At 40.2% G+C, this 12600-nt stretch overlaps 1 protein-coding gene across 1 annotated transcript in view; it reads left to right on the top strand.

Moving 5' to 3' along the window:
- The window catches only part of LOC145416990 (uncharacterized), a 71087-nt gene extending 60571 nt beyond the window's left edge, over nt 1-10516 (top strand). The window contains exon 4 of the mRNA XM_080285834.1: nt 10491-10516. The gene's annotated coding sequence lies outside the window, so the exon portion shown is untranslated. The remainder of the gene's footprint in view (nt 1-10490) is intronic.
- Nucleotides 10517-12600: the final 2084 nt, after the last annotated feature.

Raw genomic sequence — 12600 nt, 5'->3', positions numbered from 1 at the left:
CCCAGCCCTGGCTCCACTCCGTTGCCTCTCCAAGACAGGCCCTCATGCTCCGAGCCACAGCCCAGCACATCAGCCACGGTGGTCACCGTTCGACGTGAGTTTGTGTCTATCTTCAGAGTCGTCTGCAGTGGGTACGCCATCACCATGACCCAGCGACACACCCGTAGGTCACCTGCCACTGATACTCTCGGACTCTGACAGTGATTAAACAGCAAGAACTTCTCCACTAGACCACACAGGAATTTACAGTGTTGTGCTGTGAAAAAAACAGTGCGTTGTGTTTAGGATTTACAGTTGTGAGTGAGAAGACAATTTTTGAACTAAATTTAACGTAAATAGACTTGTTTGTTTTTGCTTTAGAAAATGGTTAGAAGAGTAGGAAAAGTTAAAGTGCAGAGTGCAACACTTAGTAAATTACAATGGAGCATAAGTTAGACAAGAGTGCGCACTGTGAAGAGAACGGACTTCTGAGTGCGATTGACTAAGTTCAGTGCAAGACTTCTTGAACAGTGTACTGCAAGTGCTTCAGGAAATCCTTCCTACTGTCAGAGTCTGAGAGGAGGCAGTTATTCATTGAGATGGCCATGGACTTGCTGTAAGTAGGCAGAATGTTTCATACTGTACTTTTTTCCATACTATACTTACCTCAAACACCTCATTTCACTCTTTAATGTCCTTTATTGGTGTGAATAGGGTGTTAGGAGCTATGCATGTGCAGTAGGAAGGTGTTTTTCTGAGTTAGGCTAGGTTAGGGTCCATAAGTACCAGTCCAGGAGCCAGTAACCAGAATGTTGAATATTGTATGAACCTTCCTCAAAACCTCATTTTATGCTTCTTTTGCATTTATTTCAGTCTTTTATGTGCCTTATTGGTGTGATTTGGGTCTTAAATAGGTGCTATGCATGTCCAGAGGGAGTTGTATTGGTGTTTTTCTGAGTTAGGGTCCATAAGTACAAGTCCATAAGCTGGGGCCCAATATCTGGACAGGACCACTATCCGGACCTGCCTATGGCTCTATTACGTCAGATATTGGAGGGATTACTGTATATATACAGTATATATATATATATATATATATATATATATATATACATACACAATATATATACACACCCACCGCAAATTGACTTAGGACCTACACACAGCACTGCTATGGGAGAGTTGTCTGTCTTTGCTCTGTGTTTCCACCTCTACAAAGTGAAGTTTTTGGGCAGGAAGTAACTAGCAATTCCTCTGGTGTTGGTGGGAGGTGGTGAAACATTCAGCACGTCAGTGCTTGCCCAGAAGCTAAAGGTGGGAGTATGTGTTCCTGTTGCTCTAATCCTGCACCTCCTTCTTTTTTCGTATGCATTACTGTTTGCTCTGTTATTTTCCTAGAGTTGAGTTGTCATGTCTGGAAAGTACTGCTCAAGGGATGTGAGGATCTGTATCATTGCATGGAGGCAGGATAATGTCCCTATCAACACGATTTGTGAACATACTGGACGCGCAAAGTCGACCGTCATGAAGATTCTTGCTGCAGCGTGCGGCCTGCCACCTGATGTCATACCAGAGCACAAGCATGGCAGTGGAAAGAAGAGGACGACCTCCAGAGGTACAGATATGCTTCTGAAGGGGGACGTAATCAAGAATCCTCGACTGACAGCAGCAGAATTGAAGAGAATGCATCCCCAGCTGTTACGTCTCAATTCGAACTATCCAACACCGCTTGCAGAAGGAGCTGGGTTTGTCAAGCCGCACCGCAGCCAAGAAACTGCTTCTCACTGACCGTGTGAAGAAGCAGCACATTCAGTTTGCCAAGAAGTATGCACACTGGACATTGGATGAGTGGAGAAAAGTTATGTTTTCCGATGAAAGCACATTTCAAGTGTTCCATGTGCATTCTGCCAAGGTTTGTCACCCTGCCTCCCTTAGTTAGATATGACCCTGCTTACATGGTGCCGACTGTTAAGCACCCACAATTAGTAATGGTATGGGGGTGTTTCTCAGGTGAAATGGGAAAGGGAGGCCTCTACTTTCTTCTTAAGAACTTGATGATGAATGGTGGCCGGTACATTCAAGTTCTGAAAGATCATTTGTTAAAACTTTTTTGCTATTCAGGGGTGCGACTTTTTCATGCATGATTCAGCTCCATGTCACAAGTCAAGAAAGGTGGCAAAATGGCCTCAGGATAATCGAATTGAGGTCCTCGACTGGCCTGGTAACAGTCCGGATCAAAATCCGATAGAAAACTGCTGGGCAAAGATGAGGAAAATCATGGCAGAGAAGAAGACACCCAATCTGGACAACCTCAAGACTGAACTGACAAATGTTTGGTGCAAAGAAATGTCCTTAGATTACTTTAGAGACCTAAGTGATTCCATGCCAAAATGCATCCAATTGGTCCTGAAAAACAAGGGAAACATGATTTCATATTAATGAATGGCATTTCATGAACAAACATTATGATATACTATGATTTCTGTGTTTTTTAATACCTTGTGGGGGGAGGTCCTAAGTCAATTTCTGGTAGCTGTATATACTGTATATATATACGGTATATATGTACTGTATATATATATATATATATATATTGATGCAGTAAAAGCTTGATTAACCGCAATGCATGGGGATTCTTCCATTCCGGATATAGAATTTTTTGGATAATCGAATGTTTCTCATAGAAATGTTCTGGGAAGTCAAACAAATGAAATAGTACGAAACTTGGGACTTTATTTCATAAAGTCCATTATTCAGTATTAGATACAGTACAGGTAAGATACAGTACAGGTACACTCACGCTCACTAATATCTGCCCAGGGGTGCCCCCTTCTTACCTCAGAATACCCAGGGAAGAGAGGTGGGGGGAACGAAACGAGCTCCACCCACCACTGCCCCAGCTCCCGACCATCCCCCATACCCCTACCCAGCCCCCCACCCCACCTGTCATTCATAACTTGCAGTTACATCTCAGGCTGATCTGATGCTTAACACTCTTGGTCCCACTACTAGTACAAACAAAGAACATTAGGATATGTTAAAATAAAATAACTATCAACATGTTGCAGCAAGAAATTAATGCATTATGACGTTGACAGTAAAACGGGAACGCTAACAACGGCCACCTCAGGCTTCCTGTGTTGGGTGCACTGCTTTGCAAACACACACACACACACACACACACACACACACACACACACACACACACACACAAACACACACACACACACACACACACACACACACACACACACACACTAAAAAACACAGACATAAACACACCCAAACACGCAGGCACAGACACGGACTCATGCAAACACCCAATGCATGAGGCCTGGGATGGCCGTTGTTAACGTTTTTGTTTTATTGTCAACGTTATAATGCACTAATTTCTTGCTGCAACATGTTCATAGTCATACTGTATATTTTTTACATATCCTAGTGTTTTATATTTGTGTATTAATAATGTGACTATGAGTGTAAAGTATGACGTTAGCTTGAGATGTAACTGCCAGTTAAGAATGACGAGTGGGGGGCTGGGAGGGGTAGGGGTATGGGGGAGGGTTGGAAGCTGGGGTAAAGGTGGGTGGAGCTCATTTCGTCCCCCCTCCCGTCTTCCCTGGGTATATGGGGGTACGAAGGGGGCACCGCTGAGCGGATATTAGTGATCCTGAGTATACACTACAATACGCACAAAAAGACAGCAAGAGAAGTTGTACAGGACTGAACACAAACCAGCAAACATTACCAAAAGTTATTTAAAGAAAAATTATTTAAAGAAAAATTTAGCGTAAGTTACAGGCCAAAATAATTTTGAAAACTTAGAAGCGTACACTACTTTATCCTGTACTGTACAGAACTAATCAAGAACTATAGGGGGACGACCGGTATGTGGAATATTTTAGACCCCATGCCGGATCAAATCTGCGTTCCAGTTATACGGATGTGCTGATGCATCGGATGCCGGTTAATCGAGCTTTTACTGTACAGGTAACTCGCACGGAACACGTGGGTTTTGTTCCTACCGTTCCGTGTTAGGTGCGAAATCGCGTATATTTAAACTACTCCGTATTTGGCTCCCTAGACCCCCCAAATGTGTTGTTTTGCTGTTATCTGTCACTGGTAATCACTAGAAAGCACTTTAAGTGGTTAGAAGGTTTATTTAATGTTATAACTCACAAATACAGTACTCCAGAGCAAAACATCAACACACAAATACTGTACGTAAACACAAGGAAACATTCTGACGCCGATCATTGGTAATCATATAAATCAGGTTAACTGGTACCAGTGCTTTAACTTACAAGTACATACCAGAACAGTACATATTTAACTTAGCAATGCAGTACTGTGATATCGAATGATTTCAGTGCATAATCTGTTAGGAATGGCTGGAAAACAAAAATGTTATGAATATATTTTCACCTTTTTGATATATGTTTATGGTAGTTTCGAGTTGTTTTTTACGTTATCGTTGTGCCCATGCTTGGAAAAGGGAGCGAAAGAGTTGAATTTTCAGTCCTAAATGAGAAAACTGCACGTCCTCCAAGGCTAGACTCGGCCACGGAAGAATAAAGTGGAGGGTCAGTCCGATTAGCAATAAGGAAGTTGTGTCACAACTTCCAGCTCCCACACCACGAGAATGGCTAAAAATAGAATCGTAATGCAGTTTCAGAACTAACAATTAGTCTAATTATTACGAATACAGATACAAAGCAGAAATAAATACGTTTACAGACAGGGAAAACGTACTTCTTCCGTCATAACATGTTCATCTTTCTCTATCATTTTACGTTCATCTTGATCATTTTACCTTGTTATTATCGCAATATATATTGCTGTCTCGTAAACAAGGTGGTTGTTTGTGTTTTGCAAGGGAGGAAAAAGATTGTATTTTTTGTCTGGGTCGAGATAATGGGTGTAACTATGTGTGGTTAGGCATGGCCACGAGCGAAAAAATCGTACATCCACTCATCACGATAGCAGGTGGTGAACTGACAGATGATACATGAGAGGGTGAAGTCAAGGTCAGTCTCATGTCCCAGATTTTCGTTCACTTCCCGACAGTTTTCACAGTTTTCTACAGTTGCAATGCATCAAATGATCCAAACCATTACAGCAAACCTGAGCAAATAGGTAAAGATACCAAGACAAAAATGTATTTTTCTCTTATTATAAGTCTTTAACGAACAAACAAAAAAGGCAATATTCCGATGCCGATCATGGGTAATCATATAAATCAGGTTAACTGGTTACAAGGCTTTATTTAATGCTTTAATTGCTTACAAGTACATACCAGAACAGTAAATATTTAACTTACAAATACAGTACTGTAGAAAAGCGGTACAGTAAGAGTTTAACGAACAAACAAAAAAGGCAATATTCCGACGCTGATCATGGGTAATCATATAATTCGGGTTAACTGGTTACAAGGCTTTATTTAATGATTTAACTTTATTTAAGTGCTTACAAGTACAGTACATACGAGAACAGTAAATATTTAACTTACAAATACTGTACAGTACTGTGGAAAAAACGAACAAATAAAAAAGGCAATATTCTGACGCCTATCATGTAAACTGGTTATAAGACTTTATTTCTTGCTTTAACGTTATTTAATAGTACTTTAAGTTGCACATAAACTTACCAGAACAGTACAGTACTGTAAATATTTAACTTACAAATACTGTGCTACTGTACTCAGGAATGTCTCACTCACTGAATAATTTCCCGCCTAGATCGTCACGTAATCAAAACAAACCGCGCACTGTGGTGACGTTCGAGGATTTGATCTTTTAAAGGCCTCTCCTGCGTTAATTTGTAGTTTTCATAATGGTTTTTTAATCTTACGTTGTCTTATATGCATCCCAGCCCTTACCGTGTATAATTGCGAGCGCGTTCCGTGAGATCGTGTTCCGTGCGAGTTACCTGTATATATATATATATATATATATATATATATATATATATATATATACAGTAAAACCTCAATATAATGGACTTCAGTAGACCGGAATTCGTTTTTATCAGACTCGAGGAACTACCGGACTAAATTCCTATATATCGGAAAAAGTCCGATAAAGCCAGAAGTAGTCTGGACTTCCTGACCACTTCAGCTGTGTTCACTACAATAAGGTAAGTAAAAGACATTTTCATCAGTATACAGTAGAGTATTATTATATAAATTATGCCATTTGATTAATGTAGTGAAGTTATAACACAGTACAGTACCATAATAATAGTCAAAACAGTTTAAAAACCGTTCGTGTGATTCGGACTAATGTCTGATATATTGGAAAAAGTCCTAGTTAACAGGAGAAAGTCTGAATGTTGCTTTTATTGGAATTTTGCATTTTTCAGAATGGCTTGAGCCCCAATTAGTCTGTTATAGTGAGGTCTTACTGTATATATGTATCCTGTATGTATATTCCATCATCCATCATCCAATCCTATGTTGCCTCATGAGCGGTGTAGGAGCCTGGGGCTAGTCAAGTTGGTCCTGACATTTAAGATGAGAGTGATCAGCCTCACTCATCCCTGAGTGGCATTATGTAAGCAATAAACTCCATCCACCCCTTGAATATAAACCTGCACAGGCTCAATCTGATTGGAGCACCTTGATTACCCACTAAACCACCAGGCGCCATAATTTGGTTATGCAGTTACCACCCAAGGCAGTAAATGGATTCCTGGTGTAGAGGAAACCATTTGGCTTGTCACTCAGTGTAGAGTCACCCATAGACAGAAGGAAGAGGAAAGAGTGAAGCAAAGAAAGACAGAAGAGGGAGTGTAAAGTCACCTGTAGGCAGAAGGAAGAGGAAGGAATGAAGGAAAGAAAGACAAAAGAGGAAGGAAGGAAGAGAGGAAAGGCCAGACACCCAAAGCGGCACTACATTGAGTGATTGGATGGCGAGAGCCCCCACCTGTAACACTACTACTTTGTAAAACAAATTTACTCCTTTTCTCCTCTGATCTTTCCTTATTTTTTTGTTTTTTCTTCTTCCCTCTTTTCCTTTAGTAATCCCATTCCTTCAGAATTAGTCATCTTTTTTTCCATGCTTCTTTTAATTCCTCTTTATCCATGAATTTGTTAGCATTTTTTAATATTTCCTCAACAGTGTTCACACTTTGAAAGGTTACTTTCAGGAGCATTGACATATTTCATATTTCCATAGCCTTTTGTTTTCCTCTGTATCTTTTATCACAAATATAACCTAATTTTCCTTCAGTAAGCGTGTGAGGTGGTTTGTGGAGTGAGGAGGAGATGCAAGGGTGTGCAAGGGACAGCATGGTGGAATGATGAGGTGAAACGAGCTGTGGAACAAAAGAAGAAGGCATATAGTGAATGGTTAGCGAGTAGAGGTAGGGGAGAAGATGAGAGAGAGAAGAGAGAGGTATATGTGAGCAGGAGAAGGGAGGTTAAGAGACTGGTGAAGGAGAGTAAAAAGAAAGTGGATGAAGAGTTTGGGAGGAATCTGAGTGTGAAATGGCGGGAGAGTAAGAAATTGTTTTGGAAGGAGGTAAAGAAAGTAAGGCAGTGTGAAAAGGGAAATAGTAGGGGAGTGAAAGATAGGAATAATAGATTGTTGGTGGAGAAGAGAGGGAAACTGAGGAGATGGAAGGAGCACTTTGAGGATTTGTTGAATGTAGAGAGTGAGAGCAGTGCGAGTATAAGTGGTTGGGGAATGGCTGGGAGAAGAAGAGATGAGAGGAGGGAGGAAGAGATCAGTAGGGCGGAAGTAGTGGAAGCGATGAAGAATATTAAGTTGGGAAAGGCCCCAGGAATTGATGGAGTGTGTGGTGAAATGCTGAGGTATGGGGGTGAGATTGTTGAGGAGTGGATATGGAAGTTGTGTAGATTGGCTTGGGAAGAGGGAAGGGTTCCAGAGGACTGGAAATCAGGTATAATTGTTCCTTTATACAAAGGAAAAGGAGAGAGAGAAGTATGTGGTAACCATAGGGGTATTTGCCTACTTAGTGTGACTGGTAAAATATATGGTAGAATACTCATTGATAGGGTTAGGCATATGACAGAGGAGCTAGTTGGAGAAGAACAATGGGGATTTAGGAAGGGAAAAGGGTGTGTAGATCAGATATTTGTTCTAAGATGTTTAGTGGAGAAGTATCTAGAGAAGGGAAGGAAAGTGTATGCTGCCTTCATGGACTTGGAGAAAGCTTATGACAGAATAGATAGGCAAGGTATGTGGAAGGTATTAAGAATATATGGAGTGGAGGGGAAATTGCTGAGTGCTGTGAAGAGTATGTACGAGGGAGCTAGGGCTACGGTGCGAGTGGATGGTGAGCTGAGTGAGTTCTTTGATCTCAATGTGGGACTGAAACAGGGTTGTGTGATGTCTCCATGGCTGTTTAATATATACATGGATGGGGTTGTAAAGGAGGTGCAGGGTAGGGCAGTGGATGTGGGGATGGCTCTAATGAATGAGGGTGAGATTTGGAAGCTTCCGGTGTTGCTGTTTGCTGATGATACACTACTGTTGAGTGAAGATGAATGGGAGTTGCAAGGTTTGGTGAATGAATTTGGGACAGTGTGTAGGAGGAGGAATCTGAAAGTTAATGTAAACAAAAGTAAAGTTATGGTGTTTGAGAGGAATGAAGTCACAGAGTGTGCAGTGAGGTTGGATGGTGAGGATATGGAGAATGTGAGTGCATTCAAGTACTTGGATAGTGTGATGAGTAAGGATGGAACTTTGGGGGATGAAGTGCATGAAAGGGTACAGCAGGGAAGGAAGGTTGTTGGTACACTGAAAGCAGTGATGAGAAATAGGGAGGTGAGTATGGAAGTTAAGATGTCACTGAATGATAGTATTGTGATACCTACCCTGACGTATGGAAGCGAGGCATGGACCTTGCAAGAGGGGAACAAGTCAAGAGTGAGAGCAGTGGAAATGAGTTACTTGAGAGGAGCATGTGGAGTGACGTGGAGGGACAGGTTGACAAATGAAGAAGTGAAGGAACGTTGTGGGGTGGATGTGGATGTGGTTGAGAAGATTAGGAGAAATACACTGAGGTGGTTTGGACATGTGAAGAGATTGGAGAATGAAAGACTGACTAAGAGGGTGTATGTAGGTGAGGTGGAGGGAGGGAGAGGGAGGGGTAGACCGAGGATGAGGTGGAGGGATGGAGTTGAGAGGTATATGAGGGAGGGGGAGATAAATTGGGGGGAGGGTAGTCAAATGGTGGGTGACAGAGCGACTTGGAGGCATTTTGTCTGCGGCCACCCTTTGTGGGATTAGGGCGTCGGGCTATAGATAGATAGATGTTTATTATATTTACCATCTCTTTTTTGTCTCTCGAGATTCTGTTTCTTATTTCTTCCTCATCTGTACTAGTGACTGTAGATTTATTAATCTCAGCTGATACCTTGACCAATTTTGGGCTGTTTTTTTATTATTTCTTTCAGTTCCTTTTTTATGCTTTTTTCTTTGACTTTTGTTTCTAAATCTTTCTTTACTTTCACCCTTTCAGCATATGTACTTTGTACTTCATCTTTGCAATTTCTCATCATTTCATTCACCTGGGCTATCTTCTCTCCAGTAGCACTGCTTTGGTCTGTCAAACTGCTTGCTTGCCTAATTGTCTCTGTATCATTTCTGGATTTCTCCTTAATTCTCCTATGTTTGACAACTGTACTCCCCATTTCACTAGTCTTCTTTCTCAGTGAATCTACCTTGACTGACAGCTCATCTATTGTTGTATTTTCTGTTTAATTCCTTTAATAATTCTTCATTTTGTTCCCTGTGCATGCATAGTTCCATTTTAATTTCCTCTATTTTTATTTGAAAATTTTTCTCCAGTTTATACACTTTGTGTGCTAATTTATTATAAGTTTCCATTTCAACCAGGTCTTTTAGAAATCATCATCCTGTTTTCTACTTTTATCCCTTCTCTTACCTTCTTCCATAGCCACTATCTCTATCTATCTATCTATTGCCAGACGCCTCAATCCCGTTTGGGGTGCCACAAACAAATCGCCTCCATGTCATCCATAGCCACTGTTCTAAGTAATTCATCTTGCAGAAAGATAACTTTTACTTACAAATAGGCATCTGTCTGCTACCAACCTGGTGATGTGACGATACCCCAGCTGATGTTTGCGTTGTATCAGCGAATTCCTTGAAGTTGATGTATTTTTTCACTTGAACAACACATTTTTGCATATACTGTATTTTCTCTGCTATATTAGAACATCACTTATTTTAGCCTAGTATCAAGTTTGACTCATATAAAGATACTGTTAGGTGTGGCCAGTAGTGTCCAGTAGCAGAGTGAAGCAATGAGTGTCAGTCTTCTCTCGCTGCTCTGTGTGTGTGGGGGGGGGGGGGAGAGGAGAAAGGCAGAGAGAGAAGAAAAAAAGAGATGAGAGGTTTACGATGTTTAAGGTGCAATAATAAATAACAATCATAGATGAAGATTTTTATTTGTTAACACCAAGCATCATTGCCATCTGTGCCTGTGTGCTCTTGTAAACATTGTTATGTTTTCTTTTTCAGATATTCAACAACAGTCAGTACAATATGAACATTCAGTAAATATAGAGTGTATAGTACTTTTAATATCCCTGACTGACACGAGGTTACTTGCACAAAAAAAAAAAAAAAAAAAAAAAAAAAAAAAACGTTAATCATAGTCTACAGTAAACTTACACAGTACAGTGTTTGTCACAAAATTGAATCAGCTTACTGCACCTCAGCTAAAATTAAACAAATGTTCACTCAGTCAAAAAAGTATCAGTGCAAAGTCCCTGTGAAATAATCTGACACTACAGATGATGGATACAGCAAAATGCTCATTGGTTCCATTTTGTTTAGCTCAACTTACTTTCACCAAGACACATTACACTATATCACTTACACAGTTGGTTTGTTTTCATCAAGTGAAAATCCCTAACCCCATTCAGCTCAGCTGATGGCTAAGGGTAATCAGGTTAGAGGACTGATTTGACTAGTAACCACAGAGACCCATTCCTGTCTCATAACTGAGGTTCATGGAATTACATGCGACCATAACTTTGTACTCAAGTAGTGAGAGTGGACCAGTTTCATCGGATGAAAACAAACCAGTTACAGTGACAGTTTCTGTTTTATTCACAGTAAGTGCTGTTATTTAACAATAATTCACAAGACAACTGATCAATCATCTTGGGACATCACAACCTTAACAGATCATTTAGTATATCACTGAATCCCTTATGCATGATACTTTTTTGCTGTGTGTAGCTATTATCAAATATTACAAGCTTGGCCAGTGTAAATCTGGTTAAGCCCAGCTAGGAGGAGTGTATAATACTATCAGTTTAGTGTACAAGCAAAACCCTTGTATAAAAAAAAAAAATATACAGTCTCACATAGCCTCTTGCAAGTGTTCAGTGGGTCAGTTACCACTACCACTTCACGACTCCTAATTATTAACAAGCACTCAATTTCAAGATCAGCGCTGATGTGCATTAATTCCCTTCCCAGTCTTCCTACATGATGCAAGATTATGGTGATGCAATGCCATAAGAGTTAACATATTATATTCCAAGCTGGTGTTACATAAGATGACTATTAACACACCTATAGTCTGTCTGTTTTCATCTGACAAAGAACTTTAATCCTTTTCTGCTCAGTTGATGGCCAAGTGCTGTCAGATTGGAGGGTAAATCTGATTAGTAACCAAGGAGACTCATTCTTGCCTCATAACTAAGACTTGATCAAATTATGTGCTCCCACAACTTAGTATTTGAGCTGTGGTGGTAGTCTAGTTCTATCAGGTGAAAACAAACTGACTCGTTATATTTATGACAGCATATGGTAACTTACTTGACTAGCATGGCATCAGCAATGTATCAAAAGCTTCATGTTACCTAAGATGTCTGAGTATACACTACAGTATCTTTATGAATGTAACCTATATATATAACAGATACTGTAAATTTGTATCATGTACAAGCAGTAGGGTTTATAGAAAAATAAATGAGCTATAGCAGAAAACCTCTCTTTATACATATATGTGAGCATAGACACATTTACCCAAACTTTTGTGATCATCAAGACGAAAGGAGGCAGAGGGTTTCATCCAAGGTTTATATAGTTCATTCAGATTTTATTTTTCCCTTTTGCAGCATTTTTCCTTTAGTTCAGCATCAGGATAAGATAATACTAAGACATTACATTCATTTCATAGCACTCCTTCATGACTAACAAAATATTCTGGGATTAATTTGTACAGTTGTTACAGCTCAGCACACAAGAGAGGAAGATGGCAATTTTATACCGAAGATGGCAATGTTATACCTGGTTAAAGTTCCAAGGAGAGTACTTGTACTGTACAGCAAGATCATCTCATACTTAATTTCATTTTGGTACAGCAACACCAACTCATACTTCATTTCATTTTGTTAATCACATGTTTTGGGCAAGTACGTCCATGCCTTTCAGTAGGTGGGTAGGAACAGAAACAGATTACGATGGTCATGGCACTAATATAGTACTTTGGTTTGGGTCAGCTGTGGCTATGACGGATTCAGAATCAGGCAGTCCTCGTTATAACAGCTGGTGGCTACTCTAAGTGGTACAGGAGGCTTGCACCTCTTCCTTAGCAAATTATTTTTCATATTAC

The sequence above is a fragment of the Coenobita brevimanus genome, chromosome 108, assembly GCF_032717465.1.
Source record: "Coenobita brevimanus isolate Jiangsu-jjx chromosome 108, ASM3271746v2, whole genome shotgun sequence".
Classification (NCBI taxonomy): Eukaryota; Metazoa; Arthropoda; class Malacostraca; order Decapoda; family Coenobitidae; genus Coenobita; species Coenobita brevimanus.
Note: the sequence above shows the minus strand (reverse complement) of the source record. Positions and strands in the feature narration are given on the sequence as shown.